Here is a 21,280-nt window from a genome sequence, read left to right as displayed (position 1 = left end):
AATATTGAAAATATTTAGAAAGTTTTAAAAATTATTATCAACATTGTTTGTTATTGTTTAAACTAAAACTTACCAAATCAAAAGAAATGTTAAAATGAACTTTGTTAGGTTTTTGCTTAGATAGTACCTACCAAATTATCTGATAATTTTACATAAATAATTTGTATTAAGATTGTGAATATATGACTTGCTAGTCTTATTGTTATGTATTATTATTTTTTTATTTTTACTTGTATTTAATGTTACCGTAAAGTAACCATAACCAAATTGATTGTTAAAATATAGATACAAAGGCCGAATATTATTCATTGTTTTTAGTTTATTGATCACGAATCTGTCAAGAAATACAAAGTTTTTAGTACATGCCGGTATTATGTTCACAAATCAAAACTTTTATTCTGAATATCTATTTTCATTCAATCCACTGAATCTTTCAAACAAGAACTTACTCATTGTCAACAATGTATATTTCTTCAGATATTATTGTGCTTGAGTACAATTGTCCAAGAAAAACAAATCGAATAACAAATTAATGAAAATTACATTTAGTTAACCCACCAGTATTTTATTAGAAAATCTAAGCTCGTCTTCAAAATTATGCTATAAACTTATATAGTTATAATACTTAAATATAACTAGTTATTATCTATAATATTAAAGTAACTATTCATGTATACACAAAAAATACAGAAAATACACTTTTATTAGAATTTAAATCTACATTATGAATTATGATTCATATATGTATCAGTATATCTATAAGACATGTTATAGTACATTATAAAACCAATAGTCTTCACACAATACAACTACCTACTTCAAGTTATAGTTGATATATTATGTTTATCTCAGAGGTCTAAAATGCTGGGGGCTTACATTCCTTTCACAATTTATAACCTTATAGTGATTAATTATAAATAATATACTACTTATTTGCAAGGCTGGGCATTAACATTTCAAGAAGTTAAAGTTAAGTTACTTTTAACTAAGTTAAATAATAAGTTACTTTAAAAAAAAAAATACATTTCAAACTACCCAATGAATTTATATTTCATCCGTGATATACAGTTTTTAGTCAATTTTAATTTACTTTATTGTAATATTAAGTTAATTTTTCTTAATACAACCATAATATGGATTGAAAATGTTTCTAAAAACAAAAAAAGTAATAAAATAAACCAAAATACTAACTATAGACTTAAATTATGTAGGTACTTATCGTAAATACCTGACTGTAGATTGTCGAAATGTTGAATGCCTATTTCTGTATTTAAATAAGGATCAAAATACGTATACCTACAAATACAACTTTATATAAATTTCCATAGAAAATTACAATCCCACAAAAACACATTAGTTTGAAATCTCTCAACAATAACATAACCAAATAACCCATTTCGACATTTAAAGAGATGTTGATTCCATAATCTCTTAAATTAACCCAAATAATTGATAACTTAAGTGGGGTTCTTCCAAGGCCTTTCTTTTAAGTATTTTTTCTGTTAATATTACTCTAAAATATTAAAATGTATTATTAACAATAATAATTGAGTTTTTGTGTATATATTTTTAAGAAATTTGTTTATTATACTTCAGCATTGATTGTAAATATTAAAAATAATAATGTCACTGATTTTCAACCGTGAAAGTTACTCTTTTCTTATAACTTGAACTTTGTAACTCATAACCTAAACTTAACTTTTATTTATCAATTTTTTCTTAAGATAAGGAGTTAAGAAAAACTAGTTAGCATGCCTATCCCTGCTTATTTGTATAGAACTATATGTTAGAATTCCTATGAAAAATGATTAACATATCACTACAATATTGAATATTGTATAGCTGAAACTCAGTATTTATTATAAATAATAAATAATTAAAATACTGTTAGTTAAACTATATAAGTCTTAGTATAATGAATTACAACACACCAAACCACCTGATACCCGAAATTATACGTCTTCTCTCGAGGGGAGTCGTTGACGAACATATTCCTAAAAGCTCCGGAAAATATTAGGTACATTTTTTCATAGTCCCAAACGTCTCGTAACATAGTGTTACCGATGGTATTACGTAGTAGGGATTTTCCTATAGAATATAACATAAACATATCTTATTCAAAACTGTACTATCAACTAATCGACATCAAATTTACAATTCTTTATCATAAATGAGAAACATGTCAAATAAATATCAACATAATAATAATATAAGGTACTTATACTGTGCGTGCAATGTTACAATATATTAAGTTAGTTGATTAATAAAGTGTCTTTTTATAAATCTTTCAAAGAAAAACATAAATACAAAACACGTGTACGATTTTTCTCAAAATATGCTTTGAAAAATAAATAACAACTTAAACGATTGATTTTAATAATATTTACTCGCACTTATAAGTTTAATATTGAACTACAAAAAAAATAAATAAAATATCGTGAAAAACCTTAGTTTAAAATTGAATTAGTCCAAACTGTATGATGAAAATCTAATTTTGTATAGCACACTTCTTAAATAAAAACACTTAGTTCGATTTTTCAACAAAAAAAAATATACCAAAATTAGTTAGTTTTTTTAAAAAATGTCACAAATATCCAAAATTTAAGTATTAAATAAATAACAAATTGAATAAAAATATATGCTTGTTTTTTATATCTAATATATATACTACATTACAAACACTACATTACAAAATTAATACATGCCAAATAAAAAATTGACAAATAATATTAAATACATTGTACTCGATATACTGCCAACAACATTTAAAATAATTAAAATAATTGTTATTCATACATCTATTAATAATTTTAAGACTCGTCCATAAATCCTATACAACTGTTACAAATAATTATTTAATAACAAAGTTGAAAGGAATTTGTTGTTAGTAAGACACACGTGTAATAATATATAAAACTCCATATCATGTATAAAATGTTTTGATTTAATATTGGTGCACATAATACATTATAAGAATATGATACCGTGCTTTTATTTTATTTTTTTACTAAAAAAGTACCTTCGAGTCTCTCTAATAACTCAAACTAACCTAACCTAACAATTGAAAATGGTTTCTTGTCTCTAAAAGACTCATATGTAGAAGTTATGTAACTCAAAAAATGCATAACTTGCATTTTTTTATAAGTACTACTCCTCGGTCATTCCATTTAAACTTGAATTATATTGAAACTCGTCTTTATAAGAATAATATCAATAAGTATACGATTTATATTCGTATTTCATTTACTTAGATTAGGTACAAGCATAATATTATAGAGAACCGTTGAACAAAATACGGATGTCTTTTTTTTCTTCTTATTATGTGAATTGAAAATACTACATAATAATAAATATGAATCACAATGGTCTGCCTTTAACTTTCAGTAAACGGTAGAATATGATCAATGGCCGCAATCGTGGAAATAATAAATATATACATAATATAATATGACATATTATGTACATAGAACATAATATTCAGATGGAATCAGCGTATTCTCAGAAATACAAACGATATACACACACATCATTTCATTTTAAGCTAGATAGGTACAAAATGTAGAAAGTGCTCAAATAATATTTACACAATATTTAACATAATATTTTACTACGTATAAAAATAAAAATTGATCGAACTGCGAGCCAACCACTACTCGTAAACATATTATCCTGAATTAAACAAGTATGATATAGGCATCTACAACTATGATACCTAACTATCTAACTACGATACTGAATATGCGTATCGTTTGTAGTTTAGTATTTTTGAAAAAAAAGTACTGTTTTGAAACGTGTTTATGGCATAGTGTCAAATAATTAGGTCTATTCGGGTTACCATTATTACAGCTAGTTGAAAATTTAAAATATTCGTGTACGTTTAAATTGATATTTATACTGCTATATTGTACCATAAAATAATAGAATACAATATTATGTGAATTAAATTTGAGAATCAAGAAATGTAGCAAACTAATTTTAAATGATAAATCTAGCGCCTTTTAAATATTATGAATATACGTATCAACGATTTGTTGTTTTTTTTATGATATAATAAGGATGATCGTTTATTTATAAATGTAAATTCTTTAGTTTTTTCTAGTATTATATACCTATGCTCATTTTTTTTTTAAACTACATTTACATAACCAAGTGTTATTTTCAAAATTTAACCACTCAACCAAAATGTGTTAAATATTTTTTCCACCCCAGTGCTTTTGAGTCTGTTTAAGGTACAAAAGAGCCGTAAACCAAGAATTTATCTCGTTATGCCGCCGACATAGTATATATACACCCTCGGCCTTCTTATCACCATTGCCGTGTAATATTTTCACCAGTGAGATAAGCCGTTCTATTGTCAAGCTCATTGCCCCAAATGACAAAAGGCAAGAGGAGAAAGAAATATAAAAAAGACGCGTTACCAACGTCAATGATGAGAAGCCTAAGTGGGTATGTTTTTTTTCGTCTTTTATTGTTATTATTAGTTTATACACATTTTTGTGGTTTCCAATGGTGACGTGAAAACACGGACACACAAAAGACACGCGGGGAAACACAAGTTTAACTCGAGGCTGAGAATTACTACAAAGACGGTGTCGACGGATTAAATTGAGTTTGTCCGTTGACACCGCAACATCGGAAGAATGATGACATTTCAACATCGTTTTCTTCGGACGCCACGAAAACGACGAGAATATTCTGTGAGAAAAATCGCTTATCGCCGTTAGACCAGATGGGGTCCCCTGCCCGCATAACAAATTATAATTGTTATTTTTCCCAGTTGAATGATTGTCTGTCCGATTTACCGGTTTGAACATTAAATTTAAAAAATCTAAACAAATATAATAATAATATCGATTAACGTCTACTAAAAGAGTTGTGAGAACGTATATGATTCAAATTGAAATAAAAATTTTCCAAACGTTAAGCTAGAGTATAATTGATTTACATCATTAAATTGTTTTTAGTAAAATAAATGTATATAAACATGTACAAATGTACAAATAATTTTATGTTGTCAAAACTTAAATAGTAAATACCGAAAACACCGACATACAATCCTAATAGAATAAATCGTGTCCATCAAACTGTTTAGAGTTATATTATAAAGAAAAAAAATACATTCGTTTACTTACATTTCTATTTTCTAGTACTAATAATTTATTCAGTTTTGTTTATTAAATGAAGCTTGTTCATATATAAAACAAATAAAATTAAAATATAATCAAAAAATACAATAAGATACTATAAGGTACGTTTGAGCTTATTTACATATTAAGCTGTAATTAAATGTAAAAAATATATATTAAATGGGTACCCATTTAAAATACATAAACATGATTATAAATATTATAATGCTAACAATATAAGTGCTAATGCTCGAATCTAGAGATTATAATATAAATCGATATCTAAGAATAGAAATTAATAGAAATAATTATTCCATGGACAATCTTGAAAATATTTACCACTTTTCAAAAAAGAAAAATGCGAACCTATTTTTAAAAAACAATAGTCTAAATTATAATTATCTAAACTATCTAAATTATCACTTATCATTTAACAGAGATACTATAGATGAAACTTTTTCAGATTTTCGTTACTAACTTGAAAATCAAAATGTGTTACTGCCGTAGACAGACATAATTACACTCAGAATCCCAAACAAATCCTTTACTGCTTTTTTCTCCATTTTAACTGAGATTTTTACTACCGTAAATATAACCTAACTGTAATTTAGATATATATAAGTAAATAATAATACATTATTTAAAAAAGCCTATTCAAGCTATTTAAAAGTGTATTTTATTTTATCTTTTGACGCATGAAAACAAAAATATTTTTTATTTTAATTTACAATAATGTATTATATTTTTTTATTTGGATATAATATATATTAGGAATATAACTATTTGACATTATTCAAAAAAAAATAATATTTTGTTATTTACTCATCTAAAAACAAAATAATTAGGTGTTCGTGTTGCTGTTAAAATGTTTTAATTATGTTTAATTTAATTCATAAGAAACATTGTACAAACAAACCGCCTGTAAATATTTATTAATGGAGTTTGGAGATTCATAATTAACTTAGATTCTACACAAACATGTATAATATAAAACCATCGTCAGTATACCATAAAAATATTGACAATGTTTTATATAGTATTATTTCTACAACGTCACTTAATAGTTAATAAATTTAAATAATTTAGAAATTTTCGTTATAATTTATTAATCAACTTAAGCTCATTTTAATATTTTTCATTACCTACGGAAACTAAAATTCGATAATTGATGAATATAAATACATAATATTATAGTAATTTCTTGTAAAGTCTACTGATGTTTTTATACTTATCTTGGCAATGAGAAATTAATATCCTTTAAATAAGGAAAATTAAATAATAATTTTCCAATCTATAAACTAAATAAAGTAAACTTCATTCATATAGTTTTGGATAATAATACATTTATTATGATTCGTAATTTTTTCTGGACCATTGATAAGTGGTGACCAATATTTAATATTCTTCCGATCACTATAACTATAATAAGATAATTTATTAAGATTTTCTAATATTTTACAGGGTTGAAATAAAAGACAATAAAAACGTCAATATTATATTCATGGATCAATTATTGAAATTCTATATTATGTTTTATCTTATTATTTTATTATTGAATTTAAAAAAAAATATTACAATTTAATTTTATTATATCGTAGGTACTCTCCAGTAATTTATATCTCAAATATAATTATATATTTATAACCTTAAAATATATTTACGGCGCAGTATTCATATAGTTATATATGTATATACCACCCAAATTTGGACACATATTGATAACTTGATAAATGATACTAATCACGCTTACAAACACCAACATTACACAAAACATAACGATTCTCTCAGTGATATTTATTTGAAAACGCTCGTTACAAGTAGACTTGATGGAATGTATACACACAATATTTTAAAAATAAAAAATGTGTCGATTGACATCTATAATAATTATAATGTGGTCGAAAATCGTGAAAAAATTGATTGCTGCTGATTAATACACCTTTCGTTCCGCCGTCATTAGTGGTCTACACTCGTGGTATGAGGACACCGCCGAATTAATATTTTTAGTATATACCTATATACCTAATATTATTATTATTATTACTTAAATATGGCATTATATATCGATACATACGCATTGTATAATTATAAAAGTTTCGTTTGTATTACTATGGCGTATTTTATTCACAACGACAGGCCATATCGTCGATTCGCGCACGCATTAAAAAATATTAAATACTATTCAAACGGGCACCATACCTCGAAATGTCCATGATATTGTGATATCCGCGCGACTTGGAGCACGTGACGTGTTAAAGATTTGGTCAGCGGGGCGCATTACCGACTAACACACTATTGCGACGGCCGGGCGTCACTGCGGGCGGTTATGTGCAACGTGCCACGGTGTCCATGTGACGACGACGGCGGGCGCGAGCGCCGCCTACACGTAAACACGCCCTCGCGCCGATCAACCCCCTCCTCGCGAGAAGGTACGAGATACGGTTGCACCCGCGCTATTGCGACCTAAGACGAGCCTAAAATTATAAGTAACTCCAATTTGCTTTTTGACTATAATTTGGTTTTTTTTTGTATTTTGTGTTTTGTTCAATACGCGAACATTCATCGAATTTTTATATTTAAATTTCGAAATTAATTTGTGACCCAGCTGTTTCACAATAACCTGGTAACTAATTATCAGGTAGGTCGTAGGTTACTAGCGTCCGAAATCGTGGGATGCGAATAACCTGAGAAAAATATAAAAAAACCAAAAAACCAATAGGTAGTTACATGAGACGTAATATTTCAATTGAAAAATTCTGAAAAATCTTATCGCATTTAAAATTAAATAATTGTGTGCGTTTGACGTAAAAAGTAATTTTATGAAAGTTATGATACACGTAAAACTGACTCATTAATAAACTATAAATACTAAAACAAAGTCTTAGCTACGCATAATATATTCCTGTGCAAACAATCATAGTTAGCTATATGAATTAATTTCAAGTTAACTCTGTATTATACATTTGTGTAATATTTATTTAGATCGACAAAAACAAAATGTCGGTAATTTTGATGTAATTTTCAGCTTAACAAAATTATAAGAACGCACTAATTTTAAAATATCACGCACAATTTTCAAATGAAACCATTTGTGCTTTAAAAACATCCAACTTTCTCTTCCAAATTCCGGGATTTCTCCCTCGGTAAACAAAAATTGGACTTTTGGGTGAACTAGTCAAAGTTTTCTCTCTTATCATGTAAATCGCTCAAGTTTATTCACCACGAAAAGCATTCAACATTAATCCGTATCAGAAAATAAGAAACCACACAACTGAAAACCAATTAATTAAATATTCTGTTGTAATTACCACACGCCCTCACATCTATAAGACAAATAAATATTTTTAACCTACTTAATTTTTTTTTAAGTCTATTTAATGTTTAAATAATACGTATTATTATACATAGTCATTTTAATCCACCACTACACGGATTAGTTATGTTAGGGTGTTATAGTTTTAAGAATTTGATTGATGAATAAGGTCTAAAAATGTAAGAAAAAGTGCAAGGAGCTTAAATATTACGATCAATTTTTTTTTTTAATAAAACTTTGACAGTTTAATTATAGGATATTATTTCATATTGCATTACTTGACTTTACGGAAAAACATCGCAAAAATAATTAAAAAACTCTCTTACTTAATAACTTTTTCCTATAAAAAAAAAAAAATACTTCAATGATAACGATTATAAAGTTTTAAAATCCTCTTGGACAATCTATAGTTATTATAATGTTAATAATTTTTGGAAAATCTTATAAAAGGGTTTAAGTCATTTCAGAGAATAAAGCGATTAGTTTTAGTTTTTATTCAAACGAAATCTTCAAGTATTCAGGATGTAGTACCTATGTATATTGTATACTTACCAAGAATATTTGACAGTTTTCAAGATTATGTATCTATAAAATTGTTAACCATGACTCGTGATTTACCGATATCGACTTTGGGGGTAACTCTATAGTGAAGGATTGCTAACCTGAAAATTGAAAATAGAAGTAAATAAGTTTCAATTAATAGTTCGTTGAAAATTCAAATATTTTTCAAATAATCTTCGATCTAGTATTTTCTTTATTTTTATTAGAAATGTATATTGTTTTATAATATTATAATAGTTTTAAATAAGAAAATTCATTGATTCATTAAAAGCTAGTTTGAATGAGTTTTTGGGATAACAATAAGGTTGTCGTTCTGGATATAATATTTTTAAATTTTTTTAGTAATATTTTTTTATTGCCCGGCGTGTTGTATAGGCAATCTCGGTGTATCATTATGTAGTGGTAGCTATCATACAAACGGGAAAGTAATTATACTCATATCGTTGTGACTACAATGACGTGCCAACCACCATAGCCTGGTTAGGTACTCGTGCAACAACACTGTAGTTTATTAGTGAGCTGATACCTGTTGTAGAAGCTCGATTCCTGACTGCATTATAATAATAGCTAGGGGGTCTCTTTTTATGTGAAATCAAATTGCATTAATCATCATAGAGCGACATTTTTTACTTAACCAACTCGAATTATTGAGTCTACCAAGTAGGTATATATAATATACTAACTATATTATTCAGCGTTGTCCGGAGATAAATAAATCCGAGATGGGAAATCTACCAGCACTGGATAGTAATAAGTACCTTTTTTCTTATTTGAACCAAAAATAGCATGCAGAAATAAACGAATATGCGGTTATAATATTAAAAATAATTATAATTATAATTATAAGCAACCCTAAAATAACTGGTTTAATCTATAACTATCTAAACCTTCCTTGAGCCGTCAAAATCGGTGGATTATTTTTTGATTCTATAAGCCTTAGTAATACACTTTGCCCCTTTTATATTATAGCTGTTACCCGCGGCTTCTATTACTGTAACAGTTAACCTCTTTCGATCTGTTCGAGATATGTGTATAAAATTTGGTGCCAATTGGCCAAAAACTATGAATTTTCATATGCGTAAAAGGTATACAACCCGACAAATAATATCTGTTAGCCAACTATCTATTAAAATCGATATATCCATCGTTTGCATTTTGCTTCAATTGAAATATGTTAAATAGCTGTTACTCAATTTTATATTTATTTAGAGTAGTTTGATTAACCTAAAAGGCAAAATGATATTTACATTATAATACAATAGGTACAGAAAATGATATCCAATCATAATGACTTTATTTTATTATCTGTAACCATTGGAAACCGTTTAAAGAAACGAAAAAATATTCAATTTGCGTAAGTCAAAATTAAAAGGATGTGTAAGCCACCCTATAGCAACATATAGGGGTTAAAAAATAAAATATAAACACTCCTTGAGTCTCGAGGAATCTATTGATATAACTTTTATTAAAAACGGCTTAGTAGTTTTTGAGTCTATAGAGGACAAAGAAACAGACGTTCGTTCATTTTTATAAAGATCTACATTCGGTACTCGGAATTCCAGATAGATTATCAAAATAAATAATTTAAAAAAATTGCAATTAGTTTTATCAGTAGTTGTAGGAATAAGTTACCACAGCATAATTGATAATACAAATGAGATTCGCCACAAATGTAAGTATATTTTATACAAGAAATATGATAATCAGATAATTTGACGATAAGAAACCCAAGGTTTCTCCTTTCGGCTTTCACCAACCCCCTTAACCAACCCTGGATATATATATATATATATATATTATAAATTCCTCTATTACGTTACCATATTTACATGTCTATGCGCATTAGTATTATTACCGAGTTATTCAATTTGTCACAAATAATAATTACAAGTTGCACAATGAGTTTCACATAATTTATTATAATTATTTTCATCAAATAATATCTGAATATTATTTTAAATAATATAATATGAAGTGTTGTTCTGAATGGTATATTAGTTAAATGCAATAGTTAGTTCTAAAAATATTAAATCAATTAATAGGAAAGGCTTCCGGCTTATATATAGGTAAGAGATTTAAAAATTGTAATTTTATTGGTTATTCGATAAGCCATGCGTGTGGGGATAGTATATTATTATGATACACTCGAACGCATGGTTAATATTTGTATAATATAAACGTTCATTTGAGCGTATTTTTTTTAACGATTTTCAAGTAAAATATTGTTTATTTATTGTATTAAAAACGTTTATATATCTTTATATTTATACCTACTCTATTTCATTTAATATTTTATATACATATACTATATTATATTTTTGTTAAGTAATTTATTCGTACCATGTACGCTCCAAAAATCATAGGTCACCAACCGCGGAAACCAATACACACTGGGTAAATAGTATAAACATTTTGATAACTGTTGCGTACACACACAAATTGATATCTGTTTGATATTTATGTATATACATATATAGTATTTATACGGGTGAAAAAATGGTGGTACGGGGGAAAGAGAGAGAGAGAGAGAAAGAGATCGTTTTGATAATATTTTTGTTATTCGCAATTCATGGACCGTGGGTATCCACGCAACGTGGTCCATTACATACGCGTATTTACAGTGCAAACATTTTATAACACACACATGGTATCAAATAATAATTAGAGACCCATAACGGCGTCCTCGTATAACGTTGCCCTAACGACGATTTATAATTGTATACATATAGGTAATACACATATGAACTCAACACTGCTGTAAGGTTTGACGCGGTACCTAAACCAGCCCGAATACCCAAATACCTAGTGTATTATACGTATATAATTATATATACATAGAAAATGCTCTCGGTCAGCGCATAAATTGCGTTGAAACAAAAGGATAGCAAACAAACGGCTCTATATGTATACCAATCCATATATGTGTATGTGTGTGTAATATTTGCATACCGGAAGCGATGAAACAGTCACAGCGAAGCTTTCAACCACTCATACCACTTATCCGAGACCAGACACTCCTTTCCTCGCCCGATCAGCGAACTCATCTACGGTATACTCTCCACGACCACTCTTTAACTTTTTGACCACCGTCCGTGCTTGTTCGAACGTTGACGGTTTGACCACTGGTCGACGTGCTTAAGTCACAATACTAGTGCTAGACGCTAGTCATTGTAAGTACGCGCGAGAAAGTTCGATCAAACGTAAGAAAAGACTTACTACCTCCATTTCATTTGAGTATATTATATTTTATTCGGTCTAAGTATATCGTTAGCTATAATACTAATGTTATTTTTTTTTATCGTCTATTTTATAAAAATAACCTGCAACCGTGTATATATGTTAATACATAATAGTATAATACAATTATACCAACACAATTTACTACACACTGCCTATCAGTCCTATAGACTTAACCCATCGATCTTAATGCGTTTGCGACGATTTGACTATCTGGTCTACTAATCGATATCATAAACAAAACATCGCGTAATACACATTACCATATATTTACCAAAAAACGACCGTAGATTAATACATAAATATTATCTATTATCTCTGTATGATTATTTGTTTTACCACGGTACTGCAGTTTGTAGTTGTGTGATGGTTTTTATTTTTAAAACTAATGTGATTTTTGTCATAATTTATTCATACCATTAAACAAATCGTTGGTACTATGCATACAGAAAACAGTCAAAACACGGCTGTTATGAATGGGTGCCACGTGTGCGAAAGGTCGATATGATGACCAAAAAATGCACTTTTGATAAACTGCACAAATACTAAATGCACATATTGCAACAACTGCAGCCTGATTAATTTGACTCAATTAATAGTTGACTTTGAAACATTAAAAATTATAAAATTCATAAACGTGTATTTTATAAAAAAAATAAATTAAAGTTTAATTTTTTTTTTTGTCTACTTAAATCATTATTGATAAACAAATCAAGAATATCTACCGTTTTAAAAGTGGAAAATAATAATTCTGTAATAAATTATAAAAATTTAATTTAATTCATGTTTTCTGTTTAAAAGGATAATACAACGATGAGCACAGAAAACTCAATACCCATCTGCATATACATAAGGCAAATAAGTTTTATCGAAATTCATTAATTATAAATATGTGTGTATAATATATTATTAGGTACGAGTTCTTAAAGTACTGTATTACGATTGTCCAAAATGATATGTAGGTAATTAGTAATAACTTATACGATGTATAAGCTGAAATTTGTAATCCATATAATTTGTATTCAACATTTCAAACATTTATGTAGTACAACTAGTGATTAAGTTAAGGTTATATACTATATAGACTTATTCGTGACTATACTCATTGAAAATTAAGATAGTTTAATAATTGTTTAAACGCTTTAATTATAAAAATGCGGATTTGTTGAAACTTGAAATGGTTTCTGTAAACTGTAAAGTATACTGGGTCAAATTTCCAATCTCTAAGCAAGTTATATGAAACTTTTAGAAAACTTTTAGAGTTCTAAAAAGTGTATTACAAAAAACATGACATCATATAAAAATTATTTGTTTGAAATTTTAAATTAAACTATTGTATATTATAATCATCGATGATCGTATACGATACGTCAATAAATAATAAATTAACAGTATTTTTTGTAAATATTCAATATATATATATATATGTGTTACCTATTTAGCCATATTTAATATTAGTTATTACATAATTTTAATTTTAAACAAATCGTTTCTACAATTAGTTAAATAGAATGTTTAAAATATTTTATTCTTATACAGTTGTCAAAAATTAAACAAAGGATATTAATTATTGAACAGTGGGCGGATAAAGTAATTTGTATAATGGAAAAGCTCATAAAAATAAACTGTGCGATAAGTGAGTATAAAAAAACAATGAATCAATATTACATTTTTAAAAAATATAGTTTTTTATCCGACCGATTGTATGGATTAAGGGACGAACTATAAATATTATATAATCTGAAACATTATAAATAATAAAGTGATGAGTTCGAGTGTATTATCATAATAGTATTTCAGGGAAATACAAAATTGCAATTATAACTTGTTATTTTAATATTTTAATAAATAAAAAGGTGGGCAATGGGTATCACTGTGCTGTACACTAGATATCGCGTTGGTCACTGGATGTGTTAAATTTGAATTCAATGCAATTATATTATTGTACCTATATACGATAAACGATTCTGAGCCGAGATGGTCTATCAGACTATTATATTACTTAATATTTTTTATGATGTACATGTGTAATTACATGTATGTAATACATTGCATACATGTGAGAAACGTATATTACAAATTGTAATTATTTAATTTATATACTATTTAATGTATTTATATTTCAAATTGTGAAATCATGTGCCCCCACACGAAAATGTTCAGTGGGGCCCATTATTGAAGAACAAATAAATAAATACATTAGGTATATTGTTATAAGTAATTTATTTTACTAATAGTATCATATAGTAATACAGTAGATTAGATTTATTTGTGGCGAAAACATCACATTTGAAAATATCATTGTATGTATAAATCAAAACAATATTCCTTAAATGATTCAAGTAGCGCGAATGAAATGAAACTTATTTCATACCTAGTTTTTAGCTCTGGTTTTAGAGATATCTGGGCTTATCTTAGAATGAAGAATCTGGCAGCAAGAACTTGCATAAACTGATAGGATTTTGGGTTCAAGTTCGTGATACCAAAAATAATTAGTTTGATTCTTTATATTTACCTATTTTACTTATTTTATTCATTCTGGTTGATTTTATAATTCTAAAGACACGACTGCAGTAATTATCGGTTCATAGTAATTGGTAACTAAGATAACTGATGTAAGTACAATCTGCAATCGTATCGATATTTTTAATTATTATTATAATATTTATGATTATTACATTATTATTAAATATCTAAATATGAAATAATACTAATGATAATATTATTAATATACGTATTATAGGTATGTATGTGTGTATATTATTATTATATATTATGTATATAAATTGAATTAACTTACAGTCATGCAGTATGATATATTAAAACGGCGCTCCGTATCATTATTCCACATTTCCAGTCTCGTTAACTTTAAACTTATAGTAATTATTAAATATCTAAATCGATAGTAATAGTATTAAATCAAGTATTAATGATAGTAATGATGATATTATGCATATCCCTAAATATGTATTATTAATATCGTTTTATAACTAAACGTTGATGTAATAAATAATTATTGTCTCATTTAATCGCACTTTATTATTTACGTTATTGGATCAACCATAGAATAACATAACAAAAACAATAATAATTATTAACTAGAGTGACCATTTTGAGAAAAATTAAATTATTTTTTACATTTGGTTGGTACCACTTTTAATTTTGAGTCGTCAGCATAATAGTTTCGTTACAAATTGTTAGGTGTTGTAACCTCCGTAAAGAAGTTGTACTTCAATAAAAAATAAGACACATCATTATAAAACCAAGACATTCATAGCTCTGTCAGAATCAAAAATAAAAATTTCAAAAATAAGCTCTCGTTCAATAGCTTGTAATAATTTAATACCTCTAGTTTGGTACTTACTGGATATATTATATGGTTGTTTAATAAGGTATTTAAAATTCAAAATTGTAAGCAATATATAGAAACAGTTTAAGGTCCTTAGGTTTTTAGATTATGTTGGCATCGTCCTAATGGAATTTTAAAAACATTTTTATTTTCACTCGAAAGAACAACATTATTACCTACTATTTAAAACTAAATAAAAATATAGATACTATATTGGATGAATGGTGAGGACTTAGAGTACCTACCGGTTAAGGATAAAAACATATGTAAATCACAATATTATGTCGATCTAGTTAACTATTTATATTATGTACGCATGTACACAAACTATTGATGGTCTCTAAGGGTTTTTGTTTTAAAAAAAAACCTATATAAAATATAATGTATTAGGTACCTATCTATATGATGAATCGATTGAAGTATGGTGACGATCAATAAACCCAATTAATGCTTTTGAATATTTTCGAAAACTTTTGGTGCCTAGATAGCATACTACGACAACGAATCAGTATACTGTTGGGTAGCATATTATTGAATGAAAACCGAAAAATATTACGAAACCTATAAGTACTTCCGCGTTCTTACTTTTCGGTGTGATCAAAACGTGTACCTACTATGTATCCCGTGAATTTATAACATACTAATATGTGTATGATTTCGGAAAGAGGAAACTACATCCTATCTATATGTAAGTTTTCGCAGATGGCTCAAATCGTTCTTCAATGCTCATATCATGTCAACGACAAAAGACTCTACATAAAAGATTATATTGTATGGAATAGCATCCAAAGTCATTTCGTCGGTCCTAATGGTCGGGCGCGATTTATTATAATAATACAATACAATGCATTATAATATTATTCAAAAGTCGTCTCGCGTCTAGAACTGAATTCATAAACGAACTGCACGCAGGCGGGCCGTGCGGAATCAGAGGGGGTACGAATGGTACGACGGTCGTGCGACGTTCGCAGTGCAGGGTGATTGCGCGGGGTCGTCGGCGAACGGAACACCGCGCGTAGGTACGCGGCCGCTGCAGGTAGAAAGTCGACGGGTGTGTATTTAATGCCGCGAGTAGTGACGGCGGCGTTCTTAGAGCTTTGTCTCACTCGTCCCACACGCCGACCCCGGGGCGAAGGGAGGGTGTAGGATGAGAATGTTGGGGGAGACATAGCAAACCGAAGGCGTACAATATACATATTATATAGGTGTATAGCGGTGCTCGCTCGGCACGGGGCCCTTTGTATTATTCGAAAACAGCGACGATAGGTAGGTACCTCTTTTAAGCTCTCGCTGCAGCGGCGGGACGAACAACAGGACTTGCAGCCAGCAGCACCGGCAATACCCGTCCGGCCAACCGAGCCCGAGCCGATGCCAACCAGCCGCAGAACGACCATGCTGGTGAGGGGGGTTTGGGGGTTGGGGGAGGGGGGCGAAGAGTGGAGCAGCGCACGCACGCCACGTTAGAAAGCGGCGGCGGTGCGGGGAGAAAGAGCGAGACTCGACGGATAAATGTCTGTCTGCACAATATAACCTCATTAGCGTCCCTTGTAATCGCCTGACGAGCGCACGGCATTGTCTTTTGTTACGATTTGCCATTTCCTGATGAGTGTTAACCACCGTTCAGCGGAGGCTTATCGGAAAAAAAAACCACCATATACGCGCGGGCCGGAGACTTTGGAAACACAAAAGACGTTCGCGATCCGTTCAACCGCGCACGATTCGACGCGTGTTCTTGATGTACGCACACACACACACACACGTCATAATAATATACAATACATATTATAATATATATGCGTATGCGCGTGTATCGGTATACGCTGAGACTTTAAGTCTATACGTACAAATATATTATACCTTAGACGATATTATTAAATGATATCATACCCACCGTATATAGGTGCATATATAATAGCGTAGGCACATCGAAAACACATAGGTATTATATCATATTATACTATACTGTTTTACCCCAACTATATCATAATAATATACATATACTTGGGTGGGTACCTACATATTATTATCATTTCAAAATATTATACGCTTTGTGTGCAGCCCGACTACTGCGTTTTTTAACCGGCGTTCCCCGCGCGCAATCCGCCCGCCGCTTTCTAAAGTTTTATTCGCATTGTTATTTCCCGCCCTCTCCGCCGGGCTGCAGCACAACATTCGCAAACGGCAAACGAGCAGCTATATTAATATTATAATACAGCTAGGGCAGAGCTGATGTTGCCGGATACAATAATAATACTATGCACAAATGTGGGGGCCGGAATCCCACTAATATCGGATAAGCCATTCGATATAGAGACGATTTACGGTTGTACGATATACGTATTATAATATTATAACTTATAAGTATATTATAAGATAGCTATACTACGTGAATTTGTATTTGCCGGCCCGCGAAGTTTTCTACGGATTGTTAGGTATATATGTTTATATAATATAATATTCACCGTGAATAGAATACGTCCGAATAGAATGCGTGAAGCACACGGTTGAAAAATAATAATTAATTCTTGCTTCGTGCTAGTGATGTAGTTATTGCCTATACGCGCAGTTTTTCAGGAATTATAATATTATTGTATTCAGTTACGGAATATACATATTATTATTTTTATTATTATTGTATTTATCAGTGTGATGGCTGGAAATTAATCGACTTGATTGTTGCGGTCATTTTAAATCCTATACCTACGAATACCATAAGTACATTTTTACATCTATATACCTACGGTCAAAGCGCTTCCCACTTACGAAATTTAATAGTCTACATTGTATTTAACTGGGCCAATAATAGAATAGTTTACTACGCGGAACGAACATTTATTAAAAAAAAAAAAACATTTTATAAACATTTTTAATTTTACTTATTACTTACGTCATACAATACATATTGAATATACATATTCAATTACGTACAGTTTATCAGAAGACAAGACAGAAAAATAACAAAACGTATTCATCTCTCTAACATAGTTGTGTAGGTACTGTGTTACGACATTAAAATCGTTAAACATTTTTTTTATATTTTAGCTTCTGAGCGGAGCCAGAGATCTAATAATTTTACAATGGTGTTTATTTTTTTTTTTTTTTTTTATGCTGTATACAAAATTTCGACCAGAAGGAGTACTTCGATTTTAGCATACAGTATCTTATCTTTTAGAAAATTGGACCAAGATGGTACTTTAGAGTGATCATTTTTCGATTTTCTCAATAGTTATTTACTGCCATGGGGAAAACTAATTAAGGAAAACCGCTAAACATAGGATTTTAATTTCTAACGTTTTGTTTATCACCATAGAAACGAATAAAAATTATAATATAATATCAATTTAACTTACAGGCTATAATAAATAATAACAATATAAAATATCCAGACTGACAAACCGTCTCCGCTAAGAATCGTTTTTCTTATACAATGATATTATATCAATGTATTCAAGTTTAATATACTCCATTATATATTGACCCACTCTTAACCTACTGTACAGCAGAGCGACATCCACTTACCCACTTTTTTGTTATAAATTTATTTGTACAGTTAATAATTGTCAATTTGTCAGTTGATATTGGTATCTGCTAGCCGTAAAAAAACAGCTGAGGGACGCGTGTTTGACACGCCTGGTCACAATATACAAGTATATAATATATAGAATATAGATAGCTAACAAATATAGTTAATGTTCGGTTGTCTAATTAAATTTAATATTATGTTCAAATTTACAAAACTAAAACACACCTTAGAGATGATGATAAATAATGGCTGTTGTATGAAAATATTCAAATATAGTAGATATTAACAAGATAAATAGTAATAGTGAAAGTTTGTTTTTTGATTACCTACATTAAATTTCAACAAAACAACATATTATTTAATAGATCTCTTTTGGGAGTCAAAAATACCAAACAATTATATTCATACAAAACTGACAATGGTATTGTAGCCTGTAGGTACCATGGCAACTAAATTCACTGACACAGACACTTATAAGATAATATGCGTATAAGGTATTCGTACTTATACGTCATATTATTATACTAGTAACCCTAATAATTTTATACTGAGAATATTAATGGCTAATTTTTGTTTTTAAATAATATATTGAATCAACAACTTTCAGTTTTCTCTAATGTCGAATAGGTACTTCAAATTTTAATCCTAGCTATATACTCACTATAACTAATTTTAAATAAATTCCGACTATTATTTAGTAACTACCTAGTTTTAATTATATTTACCAATTAAAATCTGAAAAATTCAAAGTTATAATTACATAGGTACTTTAAATTGTATTGAATAACAAATGATAAGTGATGTATATCATCTAAGTATGAAGTTGGCGGTAATGATATTTATTTTTCAAAACAGACGAAGCCATTCATGGTAATGTTTATTACTCTGTTTAGTTTAATATTTTAATAAATAATACGAAAATTATACACTATAAACAATTGAATAATATAATGTATAAATGTATGATAAATGATGTAATGGATTATATTTTAAAAAATATCGATCAGTAAAAATGTTACAAATACGTTATAAATAGTTATTAATAGTTATAAATACGTTCAGAACTAATTATTTCCTTTAATTCTTCTACTAATTTTGTTAATTGTTATGATCCATAGACCATAATACACTATAGGAACTTGAACAATTATATAAGAGCAGCTGTGTAGCACATAATACATCTTGTGCGGGGTAACATATAATATATAATATGTTTAATTTGTTTGCGTGTTATATACAGAATAGGTTTAAGCGCCTACAACTACAGAAAATGACAATTTTATTATAAAAAGAGGATAGAGAATATAATATGATTGTGCTTTGATCGATTGTGCGATAACATACTTACAGCGGGACTAAATGGAGCATGTCGTAGTGCGAATTCTAATAAAAATAATGGTTTGTGTAAGACAAAAAGGAAAATAATACTTCGCAAAACGTAACAGGACTTGTAGCTGTCAGTTATTCCGTGATGTATTGTGGGCTATCGTGACGTGTCGTCCAACGATCCGTGAAACCATACTCACATACTGCCTACTCATTCCATCGCCGCATGTCGAACATTAAGGACACGAAGCTTTAATATCTCAACAGTCGAAATAAATGTTTCATGAAAACAACAACAAAAAAGTATAATATGTCGAAGAATAAAAGGTGCATGTAAACAAAACCGGAACTGCAATCATTATAATATCGTATTATTATTACCTACTAGAAGAAAACAATTATTGTCAGCCGATGGCCTAGTTTCTGGGGCTTATTTTAATAATAAAAAATAAATGCACATTTTTACGAAAATATAATAATATGATATCGCTAAACACCGAGAACGTGTACAAAAGTATACTTATATACGTCATAATAATAAACTATTAATGATTGTATTGTTTCCATGAGAAAGGCGTTTGTCTATAAAACAAGAGGTTATCGTAGAAACTATACTATAGACTACACATGTTTCTTCGTATAGATATTACATATTAATATATTATACAATAAGTTTTAGTAGTTACTGAAGTGAATACTTCATAGGCGACAGCGGACCACCTTTGGATTTTACACATGGAAGTGGTGTTTTTTAAAATCAACTGACTTTAGCGCCTCAGCCACCAACACCAATTCACTTATCATTATTTCAGATGATTTGAAAAAATTAAATGATGTTATGAAAA

The 21,280-nt window shown here is 29.0% G+C and overlaps 1 protein-coding gene across 1 annotated transcript in view; it reads right to left on the bottom strand.

Moving 5' to 3' along the window:
- LOC132951072 (lachesin-like) overlaps window positions 1-7,465 on the bottom strand; it is a 101,031-nt gene extending 93,566 nt beyond the window's left edge. The window contains exon 1 of the mRNA XM_061022765.1: window positions 7,326-7,465. The gene's annotated coding sequence lies outside the window, so the exon portion shown is untranslated. The remainder of the gene's footprint in view (window positions 1-7,325) is intronic.
- Window positions 7,466-21,280: the final 13,815 nt, after the last annotated feature.

This window comes from Metopolophium dirhodum, chromosome 8, assembly GCF_019925205.1.
Source record: "Metopolophium dirhodum isolate CAU chromosome 8, ASM1992520v1, whole genome shotgun sequence".
NCBI lineage: Eukaryota > Metazoa > Arthropoda > Insecta > Hemiptera > Aphididae > Metopolophium > Metopolophium dirhodum.
Note: the sequence above shows the minus strand (reverse complement) of the source record. Positions and strands in the feature narration are given on the sequence as shown.